Source organism: Gopherus flavomarginatus, chromosome 4 (assembly GCF_025201925.1).
Source record: "Gopherus flavomarginatus isolate rGopFla2 chromosome 4, rGopFla2.mat.asm, whole genome shotgun sequence".
Classification (NCBI taxonomy): Eukaryota; Metazoa; Chordata; order Testudines; family Testudinidae; genus Gopherus; species Gopherus flavomarginatus.
The window spans coordinates 145853207-145880999 of NC_066620.1; positions in this window are offsets into that span (position 1 = coordinate 145853207).

Sequence of the window (27793 nt, forward strand, 5' to 3'; positions counted from 1 at the left end):
GGCATTGCTCTCCTCCCTCCAAAATGCAAGGTGCAGAATTTGCCCCCCTCAGTGCAGTCCCATTGGCCTGACTGGAGCTGCCCCTCCAAATATAGAAGTCAAACTATGCCCATGGCTAAAGACCACACTGCGTACCTTTGTTTGCTGATATGCAATATACCTACAAACTGCTACTAAAAATGGCTTTTGAATTTTGTTTTGTAAATTGCTTTGCATGTTTTGTTCTGACTTGTTGTTACAGTCTTCAGATATCAGCAATGCATACATCTTTTTCCAAACCCTGTTTAGAAGGATTGCTTTGTTCCCTACAGCAAGCAGCACATAAGGCGAGGAAATAATAGCCCTGGCAATGGAAAACTGCAGTGGAGCTCTTGTATCCAGCAATATTTCATCTGCCAAATAAAGATCCACATTTATACAGAGGGTGACACACTGTTGACAAATACCTTATGGTCAACACTGTTTTGTATCCATCACTGGACCAAAGACGCACTTCTGGGAATGGCATGTTAATGGTGTGAAATGTTGATTGGCTCATGCTATAATATCAGGTGCCTTGGGAGAACTTTACTTTTCAGGATGATTTCACAGAGCAGCAATTCAGTGAGCATTTTGAAGGTACTTGTAGGTATTTATGTGACAGCTCGTCTTTAACACTATGCTGCAGTGGAAAAAGAAATCTTAGCATCTTAAAGCTGAGTTGTTGAAATAGTAATAGGAAGAACTCGGTGCAGCTAGTTTTACATAAAACTACATCTTTACTACATTGGGGGAGGGGCAGTGGGTGAGGCAAAAGAGAATCAGCTACCACAACTCTAGTACAAGGAGTCCATTATTGTTAACTATATTATTTATATTGTGATTATATCCAGGGACCCCTTTCAGGATCAGAACCCTGTTGCTCTAGGTATTATGCATACATATATGAAGAGACAGTTCCTGCTCTGATGAGCTTTTACAAATAATTACTTTAAATACTCTGATCTATTTGATAAAAGCTAGTCCTTTAATTTCTGAAATGCGAAGTCTGTCAATGTCGGTAACTTGTGGGGTAAAAAGGAAAAGGCTGTCTTTTCTATTGTATTTTTATTTCTTTTATGGATATTTGAAAATATTGTACTAGATGCATAGGTAGCTTAGTACACCAATTTGAGTAACTTTGTGCTGCAAATTCAGAGAACTCAGAAGAATGCAACCATAAGGATTTACACTGCCTATTGTTATCAACTAATATGAATTGCAGCTATGAGAAAATGTCTTAGTTCCAGCAAGGTACATCTCACGTGTAAATGAATAGATTTTCAAATACTATAATGAACTTAAATGTGTATTTTTTCTAAACAACCTCTATTGACTATGTGTACATATTGCATAACCAAAACATAGTCATATGCAACCCTTGGTCTGTGAACATGATCCTGCAAACACTGACCCACATGAGTAATGTTAGGCACATGAGTACTTCTACACACGTGCATAAAGCTGCTCATGTGCATCCTCAGTGTTTACAAAATCAAGGTGTTACCATGCAACTTCCATTAACACTGGGAGTTCAACAACTGGACAAGGTCATCTGTAGTTGTAGCAAAAAAAACAATATTGGCCAAACCAGACAGTCTCTACGCAAAAGAATAAATGGACACAAAGCTGAAATCAGGAATCATAACATTAAAAAACCAGTGGGAGAACACTTCAACCTCTCTAACCACTCAAGCCTTGGCTACACTGGCACTTTACAGCGCTGTGCTTTGAAATTTCAAGTGTAGCCATACCCTCAGTGACAGACTTGAAGGTGGCAATTTTGCAACAAAAAAACTTCAAAAACAGACTCCAAAGACAGACTGCTGAACTCGAATTAATATGCAAATTAGATACAATTAACTCAGGCCTAAACAGAGACTGGGAATGGTTGGGTCATTACACTAATTGAATCTATTTCCCTATGTTAAGTTCTCTTCACACCTTCTATGGGTCATCTTAATTATCACTTCAAAAGTTTTTTTTCCTCCTGCTTATGATAGCTCATCTCAATTGATTAGACTCTTCCTGTTGGTATGCATACTTCCAGCTTTTCATGTTTTCTGTATGTATAAATATCTCCTGTCTGTGTGTTCCATTCTATGCATCCGACGAAGTGAACTGTAGCTCACGAAAGCTCATGCTGAAATAAATTTGTTAGTCTCTAAGGTGCCACAAGTACTCCTGTTCTTTTAACCAAAGTAGCATCAAAAATGTACTAAGCGCTGTACAGATTTAGAAAGATATAGCTTTAGCCCAGAACAGCTTACAGTCTAAACCCCCAATCCTGCAAATGCTTGCTTCCATGCAGAACTTTATATGGGAACAGTCACATTGAAAGCAATGGAAATACTTGGATTAGTAAAATTACTCTCTTTTTTAAGTGTTTGTAGAATCCAGCCTTAGAAAGATAGTAATGCTACAGTGTCTCACTCCTTTTATATGTGCACTTAACTGTATCCTGAGATTTTCAGAAGTGCTCAGAGTTGGTCAGACTCTACTCCCATTGAAGCCAATGGGAAGGTACGGGACTGGTGGACCGCCTGCAGGCATGCTGCCGAAAGCTGCCTGACTGCCATGCTTGGGGCAACAAAATACATAGAGCCGCCCCATGACAATTATGATTGAAATGAAAAAGTATGGAAGTATTTTTAAAGCAATGTGTTATTATTTTAAGTCCCTCCTCACAGGAAAAACCCCATGGGGCCTCATCCCTCTCCACTAAAATTACTAGATATTTTGTCCTTGGTGTAAAGGGGCACAATATTGAGCATGTTTACTTCATTGGGCTATTTGCCTCAGAAAGCACGTCCGAATTTGGCTTTGAGTTCTTTACTTAGAATTCAGTGAAAATATGAAATTAGAATAAAGATATAAAGTCAATTTCCCACTGCAGGGTACCTCAATGAATTTTTCAAAACCTACTGCAGGCTTTTGCTGAACAGTCAGAAAAGAGGACGTAATTCGTTTCCCCTCCCTCTTGACTAGCAGCGGCACTCAACAAAGCTTCAGAGGTAGCTGGGCTTCTGTAGTTTTAATACTTCTAATTTACCTGCTTAAGTAAAAGTAAAACTTGAAAGCAACCCAGCCACCTCTGAAGAATTCTACTATGCAGCGGCTGGAATAGAACAGGAATGCACTGCATTTATGTTTGAAGTAAGGCACATGTGAAGTACTGTTGATTGTGTGTAGCTGAACTTCAAAGAAGAAAGCCCTATTTCTCCCCAACTGGCCACTGCAGTCTACAGCACTTTAGAATCAGGAAGGATGCTTTCAAGTTAAGTTTTTGTATTTAAAAAGCTAAATTGGGATCATAGACTGACTCCCAATTTGACTTTTTAAACACGAATGCAACTTGAAAGTAGCTCAGCTCTCTTTCCATCACCTTCCTATTTTTCTCACTGTCACAGCAAGTGAGTTAGGTGGCCTTCAGCTTTTTATTTTATATTTTAGTTTAAGTTAAATTCAAATCAGACTTTTCCAGACACAAGTAAAAACTTTAAATGGAATTGACTAATGCACTGTCAACCATGGCTGATGTCCTACAGAGGCTGGAAAATCAAAACTTCCTACTGGACTACTTCTTTAAGAAAACCAAATAATTGTAGTCTTGAAGAAACAAAGAAAGTCTGGTTTCAATGAAAAGCTTTTATTTAATTATTACATCAAAGCCACCATGGATGAAATTGGATTTAGTGCTTACTCATAGCATATCTAAAATCTGTCATGTCTTCATGTCTCTCTAGTCAACATCCTCCATCCTTTGCACTTCCTGTTAGAAACATTCAGAGTCCACAGTACGAAACAAAGCCATTTAATCACTTTGGGCCTGCCCTAACTCCAATAACAGTCCTTCTATTGATTTCAATGGGAGTTAAGTTGAGCCTTTAATGCACAAACCTTTTTTCTGTGTAATAGCATGTGCAACTGAGTCATTTAGTTTATTTCCCTACTAGGTTAGGGTTATTTCCCTACAGTAAATGCAGTAATGAATTGTCTAGTTGTGCTTTAAGTATCCTAAGCAGTCTACCTCTTCTTCTCTTCTCTGGGCACTGATCCACAGCCTAATAAATTGTACTGCATCTACTTCAGCAACTGATTTAGTGACTTATTGAAAAAAAAGCAATCAAGGTTCTTTGGTTTGAATCTTGTTCTGTATAACCCATTTGATGTATCACTCATGATTCTGTTATCCTCAAAATATTTAGTGATACTTTCTTTATATGTGTTCTATTATTTAATTTAATAGTCTGTCTTTTCTTGGTAGATTGGTAAAAAGCAAATCTGGTATCAATCTTCCACTTTTCCATATTTTTTCAAAAATAACCACCAAGAACTGTTTGGTTAGTTCTTGACCAGTGCACTGCCCTAGCATATCTGGAGGCATAAGCTCCTTGCCCATGTCCTGTGCGGGAAGAATGCCTCCAGGAACTGTCAATGGTATCATGCTTCTAAATACATCTCCAAAAGCATCTGTAGTTTTAAGACATAATGTGAACACAGGATTTACCACACTAAGTCTTCAGAATGAACTATGTCCAGTGCTAATAAGTTTCTGAAGAGTTTAGACTCTTTACATATTTACAGCTAACTCTTAAAACTAAATCACAAACATCCAATAAAATACTTACTAGAAATCATTCAAATTGATACAGAAATTAGAGTTCTCTGTTTCCAAGCTTTTGGTTACCACATCATTTCCTTGTAGGGTGACCAGATGTCCGATTTTATAGGGACAGTCCCAATTTTTGGGTCTTTTACTTAGATAGGTGCCTATTACTCCTCACCCTCCATCCCGATTTTTCTCATTCGCTGTCTGGGCACCCTATTTCCTTGTAACTTTTATAAATTGAGTTTCTGAAAGTTATTTAGAGTAACCACCTCAGAAGTCTCCTTTGTAGATATCTTTCAAACATACTTGTGCTCCATGCATTTTTCTTGTACCCCTCTCTACTCCCTTGGAGCTTGCCCCACTGAAATCAATAAAAACTTTACCATTCATAGAATCATAGTATATCAGGGTTGGAAGGGACCTCAGGAGGTCATCTAGTCCAACTCCCTGCTCAAAACAGGACCAATTCCCAACTAAATCATCCCAGACAGGGCTTTGTCAAGCCTGATCTTAAAAACCTCTAAGGATGGAGATTCCACCACCTTCCTGGGTAACCCATTCCAGTGCTTCACCACTCTCCTAGTGAAAAAGTTTTTCCTAATATCCAATCTAAACCTCCCCACTGCAACTTGAGATCATTACTCTTTGACTTCAGTGGATGCAAGATAAAGTGCTTAAAGAATCCAATTAGAGAGTATATTATATATAAAGATGGAAAAATATACATGAATACTCAAGAGAACACATAAACATTGTCTAGGATAAAATGTTCCCCTTTTTACTGATGAACAATTTTATCCATTTGGAATGGGAATATACACTAGTGGAGCTTTGCAAAGAGTAAAAAGCAAGATTTTTTTTTCAAAGCTTATCTGAAGCAAAATAGTGTAATAGCATTTTTTTGTGAGAAACTAACACATTTTTATTTTTGTCTTTTGGATGTTGGCTTTCATTTTTATAAGTCATGTCTGCCTGCCTTGTTTGTTGTCATATATGTTTTTTTTTAAATGAGACTTGGGAGCAGAATAGACACCCCTAGGGTCTTTTTAGAGTCTCTTCCTGGCTGAAGGGAGAGTATAGCTTCAAATATATGGTAAAGTGTGTCTGCTCCCTAGAACACCTTTTGATTGGTTTCCTCCTGTCATGCTGTCAGGAGTGACTCACAACCGAGAGTCCCTGTCTCAGGGCAGATTGTAAGAAAACAAAGACAGAGACCCCAAACTGGAGGTATGTTCTATAATTAAATCTCACCAGCCAGTAACAAATGTGAACTCCAGAATCCCTATACCAGTCTTATCATGGAGTCATAGACAGCCCTCTTAGATTCTCCAGCCTATCATGCCACCCAGACAAACTGAATTTTGTGATAAAAGATTATTAAATCTAAACATCACATCATATCAGGTTTCTCCCAGTCCCAAGAGACCAATCACTTACCCCAGTTCAATTACTATTGCAGATCTTACATCAAAGACAACGCTGGCAGCCAATTCTATAGTAAACTAACTAAAGGTTTATTAGCTTAAAAAAAAGAAATAAAAATTATTGAGAGGTTAAAGCAGGTAAAATACATTAACAGGTGAGTCTAAGTTTGTAAGTCCAAAATGATAGAGATGTAATAATCTGCCAGTTTCCCAAAAGTCTTTTCAGGGCTACCCAGAATAACTGCGGGGATCTCCATCTCATTCAGTTATTCTACCCTGTTAGAATCTACACTGTTCGGAGATCCAGGATTTTCCTTTGAATCAGTACTTATAGCTTCTTCTCCAGACAAAAATCTAAGTGTTTTTGCTCACACAATGGCCAATTGCTTTCAAGTTAGCACTCTTCTTCATTTCCATTTGATGAATTATCTCGATACAGGCATATACATAAGGTAAATGCCTGCCATTACATTATAGTAGGAATAGATAAGTGAAAACAATACAAGTAATGTTTCATTAGTTTTCATGAAGGTTTAACATCTGAATACACTCTTACATTACTTTGATCTAAGGTTTTTTAATTACCGGGCATGCTTAATGTAAATATAATGTAATAGTAAACAACAGAATATAGATAAATGAAAACAATACAATTTACATCTCCTTTGATCTCTATTAACAAACAAGTGAATTGGCCTGAATATATATTAATACATTTAACTTCTTTGATATTCACACACAAGTGAATTGGCCTATGGCTTTGGCCTAAATTGGTCTGTCAGTGTCACACCTCCAAGTTCCAGTCCTGCCATTTAGTTCACAAGAAGGCTTAGGCCATTTGCTTCCTCTCTGCCTTCTCAATCCTGGTATTTTAGTGTGATCTCAACAAGGCTTTTGAATGTTAGCTTTGGGATTATACTGGGTCTCTTGCAATGCTTCAGATTTTATCACATCATCTATTTGGGTGAGGAAAGAATTTACTCACACTGGAAACTGGCCTGTCAGTCTAGGTTTTTCTTCTGTCATAAAATATCAGGGAAGCTCAGTTAGAGATTTACACAAGACTTCAGTTTATTTATGACAGTTTTATAGCCGGTATCCATTATGGGAATGGTTAGTTAACACAGTCATTTACTATTCCTGAATCCACACATAGGGCCGGTCACCATAAATTGGATAGGGTCTTATTCTGAGAATGGAGTAGGGGGAAGGGTATGTGCTTCAATGTGACACAGAGAGCGAGATGTGCTCCAGTTCCTCACATGAGACTCTGGTTGTCTGGGGGACTTAACTGCTGAACCAAATCCCATGGCTTGGATAAAGGACAGCCTATGAATAGTCTTTTTCCTGGAGGTGACTAGGATCTGTAAGCCCAGCTGCCTGATAAAACACTGGACAACACTACAAGACTGTTAAGGTTAGTATGTTTTCCCAGTTGACTGTAGTTGTGTCCATGTTTAGATCATATTAACTGTGTCCATGTCTTCCTTACCTCCATTAAATAAACAAATAAAGAGAAGTCAATGAGAAAAAAAATGCTTTGAGCCAGATCCTCAGTTGGTGTAAATAGACGTATCCCCATTGACTTCAGTGAAGCTCTGCTGATTTATACTGGTTGAGTGTCTAGCCTGGTTTTCATAAAAACAAGATGTTTTATTGGGTTAGGGCTTAGTCCTGCAGTTCTTAAGTCCCAGGGAGTTTGCCTGCTTAGGGACTGCAAAGCTCATCCTAAACATGGATAGTATTTCTCGTGTATTTGTAGCGTGCAAATAATTGTTTCATTCAGCCTGCTTTTTGCTACTATTAATAGGCTTATGTCTGATTATCAGCTATATGGGAAGGTAAATGACCTCATTTGTCCTTGTCTGAGTTGAGCAGTCTTGGCAAAGAGAAGTATGGGATTGTCAGACTTTTATCAGTAATATTTTTGTTTTAATCCGTATCCCCTTATTGATTCTCATGTATTAAAACTCCTCCTTGGTGATGCTAGAGACATTATTGAAGTCTGTATTTTGCTCTTTAAAAGATTATTCCCTTCTTACTAGATTACCAATGACTTTAAAATGCAATCCTGCATTTGACTCTGCAGGACATATACTTTAGTTTTTGTAATGCTTAATTTGCATTGTCATGAGTTTGCTTTATCTTCCCTAATGTTAATTAGAAACTATCTAACGGCCTGACCCCAGGGCCTGTTGAAATCAATGGAAGATGTTTCAATGGCTTTTCAATCGAGCCTTGAGATTTTTGGTGGACACAACATAATTGCTGGAAAAAACTTTGTTGAAAACCTCTGGCTTTCAAATAGGTCAAGTGCACATGGGGTTGGGTTGCTGATTAAAGATTGTAAACCTATTTTCATAGCTTGATTTCTAGGAAACACAGTTCTGTTCAACACTTTTTTTTTCTTTTGTTGGCTTGAGCTGTATATTTGGGAATGATAGTGGTGTACGTATACAATATACCTCTAACTGGAAATTTCTCTTCTCAAATGTGGTACTATAAATTATTGGTTAGCTGTTGTAAATGACTTTTGATTACTAAGGTATACACTTTGGCTGATATTTCTAGAATTAAGTAGCCTCAAGGAATTGGACTGAATGTTGCAGCTGAGGAGTGAGAGCTAGTTTGTAAAAAAAAAAAAAAATTATCACTATATCATGTTCTACCTCTCTTCATCATGTTTAAACTAAAACTCTCCATAGGTATTGTTGGATATCTGCTAAATTATTTAAAGCTGGTCTTAGAAATTCCCTGAAGTATTAGAGATAAAATAAGACATCTGCTGGGCAGGTATATGTGCTCCGAAATTTATCATGCTATTGAAATCTGAAGGGATTTCAAAACAAAATAACAAAAATAATCTTGGAAATTAAGTTTGCTGCTCTTTCTAAACTGGATAGCTTCAGCTCTTATATACAAATTACTTCCAGTTTCCCAAAACACAAGGTTGGCTATTGCTAGCTTGTATGCAATGCAACAGTTCAAAAGATGCTACTGAGGCATTGGAAAGAGGAAGATTATTAGATCATATATGCTGAAAGGTTAATTTTTTTTAAAAGGTAATGAGTTCTACAAGCAACTATTGGGAACGTTATCAGGTATCCAAAATGGTAGAAAAACTCTATAAATACCTATACTAATAACAATAACATTAATATAATTGGACTTCTTTAATGACTTCCATCTGACATACTTAAAGTGCTTTATACATATGAAATTAATTAAATCTCACAATTGACATGTATCCAGCTAAACTCAAAAGCTTAGTACAGTTTATTATTTTGTCATATACTTGTGAAGGAAGAGTAAGGAGGAAAATATTCAATTAAAGTCAAACAAAAAACCTAGAAGGAAAACATTTTCTAGAAAATATGGAAACCAATGTGCATTTTTGTTTTTGGAATAGGACTCAAACTACTGCCAATCACAGCAATGCATGTCACAAATTACTTCTCATGCAGCAGCAAGACAAAATATGTATTGTATAATCCATACCTTCTTATTTGTGTGTTACTAAATGGTTTCCCAGTACAATGTCATTGGTCCAGCTATACTCTTTCTAGGCAGATTCATTTGCTATCTTAGTGTTAATCAACATTGTCATCTACATCATCATTCCTTTGCCATGCAGAGGAAGTGGTGAAATATGAAGCAATTGACATTGCTAGGGATAAATAAGAGTTTGAACTAGCAGCCACTAGGGTATTTTGTGTGTCCCTGGTGGGCAAATGACTGCTGCCATGCTGCTTCCCGGATTGAAAGAAAGATAAAGAAGCAAAGTAGACTATGTTGTTCCAATCTAGTCTCAAAGGTGACAAGATCTCAAAGTACCTTCAAAGTATTTTGTTTCTGTATTTCTTCATTCTATTGCTTTTATATTTTGAGTTGTTCAAAAATTGATGAAAATAACTGTATGAGCTCAGCTTGAAGCAAAACCAAAGCCAGATCTTGGAATTAGCTCTGAGTTTATCCTGAAGCAGACCGTCTAAGGCTCAGTGATAGCACTGCTCTCTTACTTGGAATCTTAGTTGTTAATATTGTGTGGAAGGAAAATATAATAATGACCTTTTAGTGTCTGCATTTATGAAATTTCTTTTATAGTGAAAGCTTTCTATAAGCAAAAGCTGGACTGAAATGGAATCTCTGTCTGTCTAAGCACTTATGGTCTTAATCTCTGTAGTATCTGAGTGTCTCACAATCCTTAATGAATTTTATCCTCACAACACCCCAGTGATGTAGGAAGTCACTATTCCCATTTTACAGAGGGGAAACTGAGGCACAGGGTGGCTTCAGTGCCTTGCCAGACATCACATAGGACATTTGTGGATCAGTTGAGATTTGAACTTAGGTCTTCTGAATCCCAGTTCAATGCTCAAATCTGAATCATAATGCAGATGATTCTTATGAAGAAATTCTGCCACCCTTATTCATACTGAGTAGCATATTGCTCGGTGCGGGATTCCTTTCAAATCAACAAGACTACGTACAGAGGAAGGTGCTATTCAACGATCTGCAGCTCGTGTACATTGCCATAGCTCCCCTGAAGTATACCTTATTTTCAGTCTGAATTTGTTAACGACAACTCCCTGCAATTGGATCTTGTTATACCTTTGTCTTCTGATCAAAATAATAAATCCTTTATTATTAAATTGCTATTCCCTATGTAGGTATTTATAGATTGTGATTGTTGCCCCTTAACTTTCCCATTCATACACTAAGTAGATTGAGTTGTTTGTCTCTTCTACAATAAGATATATTGTCCATTGCTTTAACCATTCTCATGGATCTTCTCTGAACCTTCTCCAGTTTATCAACATCCTTCTTCAACTGTGCACACCAGAACTGTATATCATGTATTGGATGCCATATTCCTGTACCATCGCACCAGTGCCAAAAACAGAGGTAATAGAAACTCCATAGTCTTACTCAATATTTCAATGTTTGTACATCAGTTGTGATCAAGTCCTTCTCTTTCTCAAGCTAAATAGATTGCTCTCCTTGATTCTGTCACTACAAGGCATGTTTTCCAATCCTTTAATCATTCTCAGAGCTTTTCTATGTACCCTCTCCCTTTTGGCCACAGTGTTGCACTGCGAGCTCCTGCACAGCTGATTACTCCTGGTCCACTGTGAGCAGGAGTGGCAAAATGTCACCCTATGATAGAAACACAGTAAAAAAGGTGACCATGTTTATTGCTTCATTTGTCCCAGTGACTCAAAGTTAGTCTCTCTGGCAATCAAAACATGAGTCGAACAGAGACAAATGGTTCTCATGTTTTAGAGTGCCCTTAGATCAATAACTGTATTAAAACAAATTTCTTTCTACTGCTAGGTGTGGGAACTTTATTCTTACAGTATTTATTGTAGTGTAAAAAAAAAAAGCAAAAAAAAAAAAGCACTTCTCCAGGAACCGCCCAGAAAAGAGCTCAATAACAAAAGCATGGATCACTGGGCCGAGGTGAGTTACTGGAGACTGGTGAGGTGGAAGAATAGGGCGTCTGTGGCTTTACTTGGGTTGTATGTGGGGTCTTTGGCTGTCCTCGGTTGTAGGGTTTATGGTCGGTGTGCCCCCTGGGGTATTCGTTCCCCTTGACAGTAGCTTTCTTGCTTTCTGCCACTTCCATCCATCTGGCTCCAATCTCCCCCGCCTCAGCGAGATTTTTGGGTTTTTCATCTTGTATGTACCGTGTTATGTCCTCAGGAACACCATCCAAGAACTGCTCCATTTGTATGAGGAGGTGCAGTTCTTCCAAGGTTTTAACATTGTGTCCTGATATCCAGGCCTCATAATTTTTCCCAACGTAGTAGGCGTGTTTGGGAAATGACACATCTGGTTTCCACTTTTGGGTTTTGAAACGCCGACGGGCATGATCCGGGGTTATCCCCATTCTGTATCTGACTTTGGTTTGAAAAAGTTTAAAGATGCTTTAAGTGTAATGAACTGGGACATATCAAGGCCAACTGTCCAAAGAACGCCATCCGAGTGCAATTCATTACACCACCATCACCCAAAAGATCCCCAGGCCCGGATGCCTCTCAAATACCCTTGGAGCGAAGGGAAAATTTGAGAGTGGGCGGAAAGAAGGTTACTGCATGGAGAGACACGGGCGCACAAGTGTCAGCTATCCACCAATCCTTCGTAGACCCCAAATTCATCAACCCAAAGGCCAAAGTGACAATTTACCCCTTCATGTCACAAGCTGTAGACTTGCCTACAGCTCAACTGCCTGTCCAGTACAAAGGCTGGTCAGGAAGGTGGACTTGTGCAGTCTATGACAATTATCCTATCCCCACGCTACTGGGGGAAGACTTGGCCAACCAGGTGAAGCGGGCCAAGAGAGTGGAAATGGTTACACGTAGCCAAACCAGGCAAGCTTCCAGACCCATTCCTGTTCATGAGCCGTCCACAGACGCCCCGTCTGTGTTACCAGAGACCCAGACAGAGGTAATGGACCCGGATTCCATGCCAACCACTGAAACAGCCACAGGGCTAACACTGTGTGCCTGGCCCTAACAGACATCTTTGCCAGGGTAGGTTGGCCCTCCGACATCCTTACAGATTCAGGATCTGATTTCCTGGCAGGGACCATGGAAAAACTGTGGGAAACTCATGGGGTGAATCACTTGGTTGCCACCCTGTACCACCATCAAACCAATGGCCTGGTGGAAAGGTTTAATGGAACTTTGGGGGCCATGATACGAAAATTCATCAACGAATTCTCCAATAATTGGGACCTAGTGTTGCAGCAGTTGCTGTTTGCCTACAGGGCTGTACCACATCCCAGTTTAGGGTTTTCACCGTTTGAACTTGTATATGGTCACGAGGTTAAGGGGCCATTACAGTTGGTGAAGCAGCAATGGGAGGGGTTTACACCTTCTCCAGGAACTAACATTCTGGACTTGGTAAGCAACCTACAAAGCACCCTCCGACACTCCTTAGCCCTTGCTAGAGAGAACCTAAAGGATGCTCAGGAAGAGCAAAAGGCCTGGTATGACAGACATGCCAGAGAACGTTCCTTCAAGGTAGGAGACCAGGTTATGGTCTTGAAGGCGCAACAGGCCCATAAGATGGAAGCATCATGGGAAGGGCCATTCACGGTCCAAGAGCGCCTGGGAACTGTGAACTACCTCATAGCATTTCCCAATTCCTCACTAAAGCCTAGAGTGTACCATGTTAATTCTCTCAAGCCTTTCTATTCCAGAGACTTACAGGTTTGTCAGTTTACAGTCCAGGGAGATGATGCTGAGTGGCCTGACGGTGTCTACTACGATGGGAAAAAAGATGGTGGCGTGGAAGAGGTGAACCTCTCAACCACCCTGGAATGTCTGCAGCAGCGACAAATCAAGCAGCTGTGCACTAGCTTCGCCTCATTGTTCTCAGCCACCCCAGGATGGACTGAACAGGCATACCACTCCATTGACACAGGTAATGCTCAACCAATCAGAACCCCACCCTACCGGGTGTCTCCTCATGCCCAAGCTGCTATAGAACGGGAGATCCAGAACATGCTACGGATGGGTATAATCTGCTCATCTACCAGTGCATGGGCATCTCCAGTGGTTCTGGTACCCAAACCAGATGGGGAAATACGCTTTTGCGTGGACTACCGTAAGCTAAATGCGGTAACTCTTCCGGACAACTATCCAATGTCATGCACCGATGAGCTATTGGAGAAGTTGAGACGTGCTCAATTCATCTCTACAATAGACTTAGCCAAGGGGTACTGGCAAGTACCACTAGATGAACCTGCCAAGGAGAGGTCAGCATTCGTCACCCATGCGGGGGTGTATGAATTCAATGTCCTTCCTTTCGGCCTTCTAAATGCACCCGCCACCTTCCAGAGGCTGGTAGATGGTCTACTAGCAGGACTGGGAGAATTTGCAGTTGCCTACCTCGATGATGTGGCCATTTTTTCAGACTCCTGGCCCGAACACCTACTACACCTGGAAAAGGTCTTTGAGCGCATCAGGCAGGCCGGACTAACTGTTAAGGTTAAAAAGTGTCAAATAGGCCAAAACACAGTGACTTACCTGGGGCACCAGGTGGGTCGAGGAACCATAAACCCCCTACAGGCCAAGGTGGATGCTATCCAAAAGTGGCCTGTCCCAAGGTCAAAGAAACAGGTCCAATTCTTCTTAGGCTGGCCGGGTACTACAGGCGATTTGTACCACACTACAGCCAAATCGCTGCCCCACTGACCAACCTGACCAAAAAGACCCAGCCAAATGCAGTTAACTGGACTGATGAGTGTCAAAAGGCCTTTACCCAACTTAAGGCAACGCTCATGGCTGACCCTGTGCTCAGGGCCCCGGATTTTGACACGCCATTCCTAGTAACCACGGATGCATCTGAGTGGGATAGAGGAGCAGTTCTCATGCAGGAAGCAACAGATCACAACTTCCATCCTGTCGTGTTTCTCAGCAACAAACTGTCTGAGAGGGAAAGTCACTGGTCAGTCAGTGATAAGGAATGCTACGCCATTGTGTACGCCCTGGAAAAGCTACGCCCATATGTTTGGGGACGGCGGTTCCAGCTACAATCTGACCATGCTGCGCTAAAGTGGCTTCATACTGCCAAGGGGAACAACAATAAACTTCTTCGTTGCAGTTTAGCTCTCCAAGATTTTTATTTTGAAATTCAGCACATCTCAGGAGCTTCTAACAAAGTAGCTGATGCACTCTCCCGTGAGAGTTTCCCAGAATCTAGTAGTTAAAAAGTGTTCTTAAAATGTACAAGTCTGTTAGTTATATACTTAGTGGTATATGTAAAGGTGCATGTGTTGTAGTAATCTGTTTATTTTAAAGTTCTAGAAGGAAATCGCCGCCAGTGAGCTTCCCCACTGTCTGCAATTTGGGGGGCGTGTCATAAACAGATAGCTAAGGGTTAATGTCTCTTTCACCTGAAAAAAAAGTAACCTGAAGCACCTGACCAGAGGACCAATCAGGAAACCAGACTTTTTTTCAACTCTGGGTGGAGGGAAGTTTGTGTCTGAGTTCTTTGTCTTCTGCCTGAATCTCTCTCAGCTAGAGAAGGATTTTTTCTATTTCCTGCTTTCTAATCTTCTGTTTCCAAGTTGTGAGTACAAAGTTGGTTTTTTGTTTTGTATTTACATGTCTATAGTTGCTGGAGTGCTTTAAATTGTATTCTTTTGAATAAGGCTGTTTATTCATATTTCTTTTAAGCAATTGACCCTGTATTTGTCACCTTAATACAGAGAGACTATTTGTATGTATTTTTCTTTCTTTTTTATATAAAGCTTTCTTTTAAGACCTGTTGAAGTTTTTCTTTAGTGAGGAACTCCAGGGAATTGGGTCTGCAGCTCACCAGGGAATTGGTGGGAGGAAGAAGTCAGGGGAAAACCTGTGTGTGTTAGATGTACTAGTCTGACTTTGCATTCACTGTGGGTGAGGGGGGAAGAGAGATTAACTCTCGGTAATTCTGTTCTCCAGGCTGGGAACGGGGAGGGTGGAATCCCTCTGTTTAAATTCACAGAGGTTGCTTCTGTGTATCTCTCCAGGAACACCTGGAGGGGGGCGAAGGGAAAAGGTTTATTTCCCTTTGTTGTGAGACTCAAGGGATTTGGGTCTTGGGGTCCCCAGGGAAGGTTTTTGGGGGGACCAGAGTGCCCCAAAACACTCTAATTTTTTGGGTGGTGGCAGCTTTACCAGGTCCAAGCTGGTAACTAAGCTTGGAGGTTTTCATGCTAACCCCCATATTTTGGACGCTAAGGTCCAAATCTGGGACTAGGTTATTGACAATTACATTGTTGACTCGTATTCAATTTGTGAACCAATATAATCCCCAAATGCTTTTCATCAGTATTACCAGCTAGCGAGTTATCCCCCATTTTGTATTTGTGCATTTGATTTTTCCTTCCTAAAAGTAGTACTTTGCACTTATCTTTATTGAATTTAATCTTGTTGATTTCAGACCAATTCTTGAATGTGTTGAGGTCATTTTGATTTCTATTCCTTTCTTCCAGAGTGCTTGCAACCCCTCCCAGTTTGGTTTATTCTGCAGATTTTATAAGCATACTGCCCACTTCATTATCCTCATCATTAATGACAATATTGAACAGTACTAGTCCCAGGACTGACCTCTTCAGGACCCCACTAGCTATGCCCTCCCAGTTTGACAGTGAACCGTTAATAGGTACCCTTTGAATACAGTTTTTCAAACAGTTGTGTGCCTACCTTATCATTTCATCTAGACGAGCAATTCTCAAATTTCATTGCACTGCGACCCCCTTCTTATAATAAAAATTACTACATGACCCCAGGCATGGCAGAGCCAGAGCCCCTCTGCCCTGGGAAGTAGGGAGGGGTGGATCCTGAGCCCTGCCATCCTGGGCTGAAGCTCTCAGGCTTGAGCTTCAGCCTGGGGAGGCAGAGCTCAGGCTTCAGCTTCAGGCCCAGGCCCCAGCAAGTCTGACTCTGGCCCTGGCAACCCCATTAAAATGGGGATGTGACCCACTTTGGGGTTCCAACCCATAGTTTGAGGACCGCTGATACACCTAATGCTGCAGTTTGCTTATGAGAATGTCATGTGGGACTGTGTCAAAAGTCTAACGCAAATCAAGATGTCACATGTACTGCCTGCCCCCTCCCCTACTCACCAGGCCAGTAAGCCTGTCAAGAAAGGTAACTAGATTGGTTTGGTATGATTTGTTCTTGATAAATCCATTCTGGCTTTTCCTTATAACTCTATTATCCTCGAGGTGTTGACAGATTGATTATTTAAAAAAATAATTTGTTCCAGTATCTTTCTGGGTATCAGAGTATATATTTGTTAAGAGGTATAAGCTAAAAGTCATTTACAGTGCTCAATAACAGCCATCCTTATTGGTCCTTGAAAACCTCTGAAAGATGCTGCATATTTCTGATCACCATCTGCTCACATTCTCTGTCTACAGAAATCTCTTATGTACATCACTTTCATAATATTTATGCTCTAGTTTGTTGTATTAGTTTTGGATTTAAACTATATTTAACTACTTTCAAAAATGTCAAATATTTTGATACTAGAAATAAAAAAGAACACACCCAAGATCCTCCCCTATTCACTTGCAAACATCAATGTATTTATTCATTTATTTTAACACTCTGCATCCTCTTTACAAATTAATAAAAGACCCATAACTAAGAACAAACTCTTAGTTTGGGATCAGGTTTGCACTGTGTTGCAATCTCTGATACACTGAAAACCACTTTACCTGCATACAACTGAATATTCTAAGCAGTTGAAAAGGTGATATCCATTCCCTTGACTCAGGATCAGGAGATAGGGTTGTTCCATAGCTTTCCTCCTTCACATGCCTGCTATTTACAGCCTCTGGGATGGAACAAGCTGCATTTCCTCAGCCTCAACTAGCTGGGGTCCAGGAACCATTGGATAGAGTGAATCTGCTGCACTTCCCTTAGCCTGGCCTGCCTCATCATACTCCCACTTAACTATGTGGCACTGTCACAAAGACCCTATTTGTAGTGCATAAGGAAGCCTAGCTCAATCCCTGTGTGGGGCTAACATTACATGGAAGGACTTTTGCTAGTTCTTTGCACTATGGATGAATTTCACTCATAAAAGACTCCTAGCATGTCTGCGGCACAGCACCTACTACATTACTAAAATTATAGAACAGAAGTCTCCTTCCTCACTACAGTTCACAGCGGAGAGCCATTTGCTTGGCCTTTGTATAGGAAGAGGTGAATTTCACCTGATTAGAATATCCATTCCAATGATTTTTGATGCGATAGTAGAGTTATTGTGTATGTAAGAACATGAAAGGAATAACGAACGTTTCAATTACTGTTGTTGTTAAAGAAATAGCCTACAATTCCCATAACATTTGGTCGAATATATAGTAGACAGTAATGGTAATGAGTTTTACTAAGTTAATTCAAATCACTATCAGGACTCTCTATATATGTTTTCCCTCTTGATTTTCTACAGTGAAAACAGTTCTTCTGTCTGAGGCAGCTGCATGATCCAGAATTGCTTTGCACTACTACTTTCTATAGTTGTCAACAGTTTGTGCTTATATATATATATATATATATAGAGAGAGAGAGAGAGAGAGAGACTGATTAGCCCTCTTTTGAGGCCAGATTATGAGACCCAATGAACAAGAACAGAGGAGCCTTTAACAAACATTATAGTACTATAACTTTGGAGCTGCATCACATTTAGGGCAAAGACTCCATTTGAACTTCTTAACCTTTTTTTCAAGTAAGAACCTTATCCTGCTCTTACATATCAGGATGTGTCAATAAGAATAACACACTAGGATATTCTATGCATTTTTTAACATGTGTATTAAACTATGTGGTGATCTATCAGCCATATGGTCCTTATAAAGTGCTCACATCACTAGAGGAGGTGGGGCTTTGGAAAGGCCACACAGGGAATGGATACTAAAGCTGGATGAGATTTGGGAGGGGGACTTTTCAGGGAAGAATGCGGACTCAGCAACACCAAAAGGTTCTGTGAATTCATGTCGGTTTCACCAAATTATTAATGCTGGGGAGAGAGTGGGAACACTAGCATTTTTAAAGGGAAACATTTTGAGTTTTCATTTCAGATAGCCTATGTATCAAAATTCCCTTCAGTTTTATCTTAAAAAATACAAAAACATTAAAATTGCTCAAAAATCTAAATTAAACATTTCATTTTGGGTTCACCAAAACATTTTGTCTGACCTGAAACATTTTCTTTTCCTATTTTTTGGAACTCCAGCAAACAAAAAATCAGTTATTCTCACAGCTGTAATGGATACCCCGTAGTAGCCATGGAAGGGAGGGTTTTACTGGTGATTGGTGGATTCAAGGGATACGATAAATCACTGCTGGATTCATGAACCCAAACCAAGTATTTGTAGCCCCAACTCCCAGCCTCATGAGGCCAGTATTTGGTGTCTGCATGTTTGTTCCAGCCTCCCACCTGGGTGGGTAATATGCTGGGCTGACACTGGATTTTAAGGCAACTTCCTGGGTGCAGATTGCTGCAGAGTGATGCCCATGAATCAGTGGGAAAGCTTAAAGCACTGTTTTTGCAGATCAAGGAAGTGAAATTATTTTTCTCATGCAACCCCTCCCTGGAATGCTTATTCTTTGCACAGGAATACTGGTATGGATTTCTGTCAATTTAGGCCATCTCCATTTGCACTGGGCTGCTAGGGCTAGCCTTTCCTTATTCTGTGTGAGCCACTGAAACCAGCTTAGAAAACTGCATTGGATTAATTTCTGCTGAGTAGTTAATTGGATTGCTGTTCCCTAACAATGTTTGATTTGGTTAAGGAAATAAAGGTATAGCCTGCATTTTAGCTATATTTCTCTATCTTTCTCTGATTCATTTGATATGTGTGTCAATATCTTGTGTATTTTTATTTTTAAAAATCGGCAAGTCGATTAATAGTTATGAAAACACCTTTTTGAAGTATTTGCTTAAAATATATTATATAAATAAGGGAATCCAGTTATTAAAAGCACTTTTGTCCAGTATTCATTTTAATCCATTTAAAACAAGATCTTAATGCTAGCTTTTCAATTACTGGCTTCCTTCTTTTCACCCAGAAACCAGGTACTTAGATATCGAAGTGACCTCAGTTGTTGGTGAAAAGAATCCCATGCACATTGCATGTTCACAGATATTGACTCAATTAAGAGGTGAGTTGAAAATTTGGGATGGGATTTTCAGAAATACATACATGTCTTAGAAGCACAAGGCCAACTGAAAATCAGAAGGACTTGTGCTCCAAAATTACTTAGGTGCCTGGGAAAATACAACCCATGGCCCTTAGTCATCATATCTGACAGTTGTAACCCAAACTAGTTGACAGCTCCTTCATAAAATATTTGAATTAACCACTGCTGAAGTAGAAGTGATCGAGTTAAGGTGAGAAAAGGCTATTTTTTCATACTTATAAAATACTTTTTTTTTTCCAGTTGTCTGCACCATTTTCACTTTTGGAACCTTAGTAACCCAGTCCTGCTCTTTTCATGTACAGTACAGTCAGCTGCAGCAGCACAGGAGGCGGCGAACAGAGCGGCTAACAGGGGAGTTTCAGTGGGAGTTTCCAGGGGGAGGTTGCAGGGGAGACCAAGGCAGAGGAACCGGGAAGGCAGACCAGGGAAGAGGCAGCCCTGCGCTGGTCGGTGGCCTGTGGTGCGGTGTGAGGCGTGGATTGCCAGGCACAGAGTTGCAGCGCTACGATGGAGGCAGAGGCAGCAGGTGCAGACACACTGAGGATGACTGGGTGCGGCAGCTGCGGCATGTACATGGTCCTAGAGGGAGCACCTGAAAGGAATTTCATCTGCATGAAGTGTCGTCTGATAGAGCTGCTGGAGGAAAAGGTAAGGGGACTGGAGATGCAAGTGGAAACTCTGGCTGAGTTTAGAAGGGGATTTGAGCAGATGATGGAACACAGACATGATGAGGCACAGGGGACAAGCTCAGGCGAGCGGACAAAAGCAGGACCTAAGGACTCTGAGGAGGGACTGCTGGGTGAGGAAAGTGGACAGTGGAAGCATGTCACTAGGAGAACCAGACAGAGGATAAGACGGGCCAGCGATGGACAAATAGAACTCAGGAATAGGTTTGCTGAGTTGGGAAATGAAGATGGAACACAGCGGGCTGCTGAAGGAGTAACGGCAAGGAAGAAGAGGCAAGCAGCTAGTCCTGCAGATGGAGGGGAGCAGTCAGTGGAGGCAACATCAAGTACGAGCCCTAGGAGGATTGTGAGGTCAAATACAAATCAGGAGGAATCACGGTCAGCTGCTGTGGGGGATAGACCGGAGAATCGCATTGTCACCAGGAAAAGACAAGTCTACGTGATTGGAGACTCTCTACTGAGAAGAGTAGACAGGCCTGTAACTAGACCGGATCGGGAGAACAGAAGGGTGTGCTGTCTGCCGGGGGCTAAGATACAGGATGTGGACTTGAGCCTGAATACGATCTTAGCGGGAGCGGGAAAAAATCCGTTGATTATCCTTCATGTGGGAACGAACGATACAGCTAGTTACTCACTGGACTGTATCAAGGAGGACTATTTCAGACTGGGGAAGAGGCTTAAAGACATCGAGGCTCAGGTGATCTTCAGTGGGATTCTGCCGGTTCCTAGAGCGGGGCGACGAAGGAGGGACAAGATTATGGCAATCAACAGATGGCTCAGGGAGTGGTGTTATAAGGAGGGCTTTGGGATGTACGGTCACTGGGACGCATTTACGGATAGACAACTGTTTGCTCAGGATGGACTTCATCTCAGCAAGGAGGGAAATAGGATTCTAGGATGGAGGCTCGCCGACCTCATCAAGAGGGCTTTAAACTAGAAAGTTGGGGGAGATGGTTGGGAAATGTTCGGGAGATCTCCACGCCAGAACATAACCTGGAGAGGGAAGTAAACAAAGTGAGCGGGGATACCCTTGCGGCCCCAAGATTTGATCCAAGGAGGAATAGTGGAGTAGAAACCAGAGTAACGGGTGATGCTGGTGGTAGAAAGTTTGTGCTCGACGGGGGAAAGAATGTCACTGACGCCAAACGCCGAAAATTAAAAGGTTTGTACACTAATGCGAGGAGCCTAGGTAACAAGATGGAGGAACTGGAGTTACTCGTGCAGGAAGTGAAGCCGGATATTATAGGGATTACCGAAACCTGGTGGAATAGTACTCATGACTGGAGCACGGGTATTGAAGGCTATGTGCTGTTCAGAAAAGACAGGAAGAAAGGCAAAGGTGGGGGAGTAGCCTTGTACATCAATGATGAAATTAAATGTAGCGAAATAAGATGCGAAGGAATGGATAAGACGGAGTCCGTCTGGGCAAAAATCACGCTGGGTAAAAAAGCAACTAGAGCTTCCCCTGAGATAGTGCTTGGGGTGTGCTACAGACCGCCGGGATCAGATTGGGATATGGATAGAGACCTCTTTAATGTCTTTAATGAAGTAAACACAAAGGGGAAATGTGTGATTATGGGGGACTTCAACTTCCCGGATATAGACTGGAGGACGAGTACTTGCACAAATAATAGGGGTCAGATTTTTCTGGATGTGATAGCGGATGGATTTCTTCATCAAGTAGTTGAAGCACCTACGAGAGGGGATGCCATTTTAGACTTGGTGTTGGTGAGCAGTGAGGACCTCGTAGAAGAAATGGTGGTAGGGGACAACCTTGGTTCGAGTGATCATGAGCTGATTCAGTTCAAACTAGATGGAAGGATAAACAAATGTAGATCTACGATTAGGGTTTTCGACTTCTCGAGGGCTAATTTTAAAGAGTTAAGGAAATTAGTTAGGGAAGTGGATTGGACGGAGGAATTAGTGGATTTAAATGTGGAGGAGGCCTGGAATTACTTTAAGTCACAGCTGCGGAGACTGTCGGAAGCCTGCATCCCGAGAAAGGGGAAAAGAACCATGGGCAGGAGTTGCAGGCCAAACTGGATGAGCAAGCAACTCAGAGAGGGGATTAGACAAAAGCAGAAAGCTTACAGGGAGTGGAAGGAAGGCAGGATCAGTAAAGAAAGCTACCTTGCTGAGGTCAGAACATGTAGGGATAAAGTGAGGAAGGCTAAAAGCCGCATTGAACTGGAACTTGCAAAGGGAATCAAAACCAATAGTAAAAGGTTCTACAGCCACATAAATAAGAAGAAAACAAAGAAAGAAGAAGTGGGGCCGCTATACACTGAGGATGTAATGGAGGTCAAGGATAACCTAGGCATGGCCCAACATCTAAACAAGTACTTTGCCTCGGTTTTTAATAAGACTAGTGAGGAACCTTGCGATGATGGAGGGATGATAAACGGGAATGTGGATATGGAAGTGGATATTACTGCAACTGAGGTAGAGGCCGTACTTGAACAGCTCGATGGGTCGAAGTCGGAGGGCCCGGACAATCTCCACCCGAGGATATTAAAGGAACTGGCGCGTGAAATTGCGAGCCCGTTAGCGAGAATTTTTAAGCAATCGATAATCTCGGGTGTTGTGCCGTATGACTGGCGGATTGCTAATGTAGTTCCTATTTTTAAGAAAGGGAAAAAGAGTGATCCGGGTAATTATAGGCCTGTTAGCTTGACGTCTGTAGTATGTAAGGTCTTGGAAAAAATTTTAAGGGAAAAAGTAGTTAAGGACATAGAGGTCAATGGTAATTGGGACGAATTGCAACACGGATTTACTAAAGGTAGATCGTGCCAAACCAATCTGATCTCCTTCTTTGAGAAGGTGACGGATTACTTAGATAAAGGAAATGCGGTAGATATAATTTACCTAGATTTCAGTAAGGCGTTCGACACGGTTCCGCACGGGGAGCTGTTAGTTAAATTGGAAAAGCTGGGAGTGAATATGAAAGTTGTAAGGTGGATAAGGAACTGGTTAAAGGGGAGACTCCAGAGAGTCGTATTGAAAGGTGAACTGTCGGACTGGAAGGAGGTCACCAGTGGAGTCCCTCAAGGATCGGTTTTGGGACCGATCTTATTTAACCTTTTTATTACTGACCTTGGCACAAAGAGCGGGAATGTGCTAATAAAGTTCGCGGATGACACGAAGCTGGGGGGTATTGCTAACACGGAGAAGGACAGGGATACTATTCAAGAAGATCTGAACCACCTTGTAAACTGGAGTAATAGAAATAGGATGAAATACAATAGTGAAAAGTGCAAGGTCATGCATTTAGGAATTAATAATAAGAATTTTGGATATACGTTGGGGGCGCATCAGTTGGAACCGACGGAGGAAGAGAAGGACCTTGGGGTACTGGTTGATAGCAGGATGACTATGAGTCGCCAATGTGATACGGCTGTTAAAAAGGCAAATGCGATTTTGGGATGCATCAGGCGGGGTATTTCCTGCAAGGATAAGGAGGTGTTAGTACCGTTGTATACGGCGTTGGTGAGACCCCATCTGGAATACTGTGTGCAGTTCTGGTGTCCCATGTTCAAGAAGGATGAATTCAAACTGGAACAGGTTCAGAGACGGGCTACGAGGATGATCCGAGGAATGGAAAAACTGCCTTATGAAAGGAGACTCAAAGAGCTTGGCTTGTTTAGCCTGGCCAAAAGAAGGCTGAGGGGGGATATGCTCGCCCTATATAAATATATCAAGGGGGTTAACGTTAGGGAGGGAGAGGAATTATTTAAGTTTAGTACTAATGTAGCCACGAGGACGAATGGGTATAAACTGGATATTAGGAAGTTTAGACTTGAAATTAGACGAAGGTTTCTGACCATTAGGGGAGTGAAGTTCTGGAATAGCCTTCCGAGGGAAGTAGTAGGGGCAAAAGACTTTTCTGGCTTTAAGACAAAGCTTGATAAGTATATGGAGGGGATGTTATGATAGGATCATTAATTTGGGCAATTGATCTTGAATTACCACCAGACAGGTCTGCTCAATGGTCTGCGGGGTGATGTTGCATGCGATGGGTACTGAGTTGCTGCGGAGAACTCCTTCTTGGGTGCTGGCTGGTGACTCTTGCCCACATGCTCAGGGTTTAGCTGATCGCCATATTTGGGGTCTGGAAGGAATTTTCCTCCAGGGCGGATTGGCAGGTGCCCTGGAGGTTTTTCGCCTTCCCCTGCAGCGTGGGGCACGGGTCGCTTGCTGGTGGTGTCTCTGCAGCTTGAGGTCTTCAAACCATTTTTGAGGATTTCAATAACTCGGTCCTGGGATAGGGGTTGTACAAAATTGGATGGGTGGGGTTCTGTGGCCTGCCTTGTGCAGGAGGTCAGACTAGATGATCAGATTGGTCCCTTCTGACCTATGAGTCTATGAGTCTATGAGTACAGTGGTGTGGAAAAAAATCTCCTTTGATCTTCCATGTGTAGCCTTCAATATAATCATGGCCTAGGCCCCGTGCCCGCACACAGTTGACTGCAGGATCAGAGCCTTTAACAGAAGCTGCTATTAGCTAAAGAAGAAAGCTGATAATAGGTACAGGGCAGCAAATATTGCAGTGCAACAGTATATACATGAAATTGCAAAATGAATGCTGGTATTGAGACACTTATCTGGAAATGTAAGAGGAATATGTAGGTGGAGGTTGTTTTGAATATGCAAGTTCTATGAATTCATAGAGCATGCTTGTTGGATAGACATGTATTACTCCATCCTTTTATCTGTCACCTGTGCCTATTAAATAATTGTTTCTCTGAGACAGCCAGTCACACTGAACACAGAAGCAGTTGTCAGGCTAATTTTTCAGTGTTCTATTACTTGTGGTACATTTTCCTTGATAACTTTTTAAAATTCAGATAATTATGTTTTTATACATGTTTTTAAAATGAAAAAGTAGCTCATCACAGAAACTATCTAGGGCAACTTTTTTTTATAGAACCAAAACAACTTCAAAGATTCATATGCTTTTGGAGTTGTAGGACATTCATCCTAAATACTGTATTTTCTGATCCCCTTTATTCATTCTGAAATATTAACGTATGCCTCATTAAAAACAAGGAAAAACAAAGAAATTTTCCATGCAACATTCAGAGGTCATGAATTCCAATCCTGAACTTAGGTGTATATAGCACTATTGTATAATGGGTCTCCTATATAACACCAGAAAGAATCTCCTTGTATAAAAGTCGTTGGTCTATAACAAACCGGGATCGATTAAAAGAGCTGAGAGGCGGTGGGGTGCTCCGTGCCGCTGTCCAAGCTTTCTGAAGGCTGTCATCTGCTTCCTGCTCAGTCTGGAACTGTTCCCATGAGGCTGGGGTCACCAGTTCTTCCTCAGACTGTGGACTTGGGCTTGGTCCCTCTGGAAGCGATGTAGGTGATGGGGTTGTTTCCGTTGCTGGTGAACCGCTCTCCGCTGGTGCACCTGAGGGTATTTCAGGCTCTGGCTGAGCCTTTTGGGTATGGCTGTCTGTTGCTTCTGCCAGTACTGGCTCGCTGGCGCCCTCTGGCGTTGAGTTTGAAGATGTGGTTGCCATTGCTGGTGCTGGTTGCTGTTCCAGTTCCGGGCCTGGACTGGAGGCGCTGTGGCTGTTTCAGTGGTTGGCATGGAATCCAGGTCCACTACCTCTGTCTGGGTCTCTGGTAACACAGACGGGAGTCTGTGGATGGCTCAGGAACAGGAATGGATTTGGAAGCTTGTCTGGTTTTGCTACGTGTAACCATTCCCATTCGCTTGGCCCGCTTCACCTGGTTGGCCAAGTCTTCCCCCAGTAGCATGGGCATAGGATAATTGTCACAGACTGCAAAAGTCCACCTTCCTGACCAGCCTTTGTGCTGGACAGGCAGTTGAGCTGTAGGCAAGTCTACAGCTTGTGACATGAAGGGGTAAATTGTCACTTGGGCCTTTGGGTTGATGAATTTGGGGTCTACGAAGGATTGGTGGATAGCTGACATTTGTGCCCCCGTGTCTTAATGACTTCTTTGTTTCGGTCTTCACTGAGAAGTCTGAAGGAATGTCTAATATAGTGAATGCTTACAGGAAGAGGGTAGGTTTAGAAGATAAAATAAAAAAAGAACAAGTAAAAAATCACTTAGAAAAGTTAGATGTATGCAAGTCACCAGGGCCTGATGAAATGCATCCTAGAATACTCAAGGAGTTAATAGAAGAGGTATCTGAGCCTCTAGCTATTATCTTTGGGAAATCATGGGAGATGGGGGAGATTCCAGAAGACTGGAAAAGGGCAAATATAGTGCCCATCTATAAAAAGGGAAATAAAAACAACCCAGGAAACTACAGACCAGTTAGTTTAACTTCTGTGCCAGGGAAGATAATGGAGCAGGTAATTAAAGAAATCATCTGCAAACACTTGGAAGGTGGTAAGGTGATAGGGAATAGCCAGCATGGATTTGTAAAGAACAAATCGTGTCAAACTAATCTGATAGCGTTCTTTGATAGGATAACGAGCCTTGTGGATAAGGGAGAAGCGGTGGATGTGATATACCTAGACTTTAGTAAGGCATTTGATACGGTCTCGCATGATATTCTTATAGATAAACTAGGAAAGAACAATTTAGATGGGGCTACTATAAGGTGGGTGCATAACTGGCTGGATAACCGTACTCAGAGAGTAAGTGTTAATGGCTCCCAATCCTGCTGGAAAGGTATAACAAGTGGGGTTCCACAGGGGTCTGTTTTGGGACCTGTTCTGTTCAATATCTTCATCAAAGGTTTAGATGTTGGCATAGAAAGTACGCTTATTAAGTTTGCGGACGATACCAAACTGAGAGGGATTGCAACTGCTTTGGAGGACAGGGTCAAAATTCAAAATGATCTGGACAAATTGGAGAAATGGTCAGAGGTAAACAGGATGAAGTTCAATAAAGAGAAATGCAAAGTGCTCCACTTAGGAAGGAACAATCAGTTTCACACATACAGAATGTGAAGAGACTATCTAGGAAGGAGTATGGCAGAAAGAGATCTAGGGGTCATAGTAGACCACAAGCTTAATATGAGTCAACAGTGTGATACTGTTGCAAAAAAAGCAAACGTGATTCTGGGATGCATTAACAGGTGTGTTGTAAACAAGACACGAGAAGTCATTCTTCCGCTCTACTCTGCACTGGTTAGGCCTCAGCTGGAGTATTGTGTCCAGTTCTGGGCACCGCATTTCAAGAAAGATGTGGAGAAATTGGAGAGGGTCCAGAGAAGAGCAACAAGAATGATTAAAGGTCTTGAGAACATGACCTATGAAGGAAGGCTGAAGGAATTGGGTTTGTTTAGTTTGGAAAAGAGAAGACTGAGAGGGGATATGATAGCAGTTTTCAGGTATCTAAAAGGGTGTCATCAGGAGGAGGGAGAAA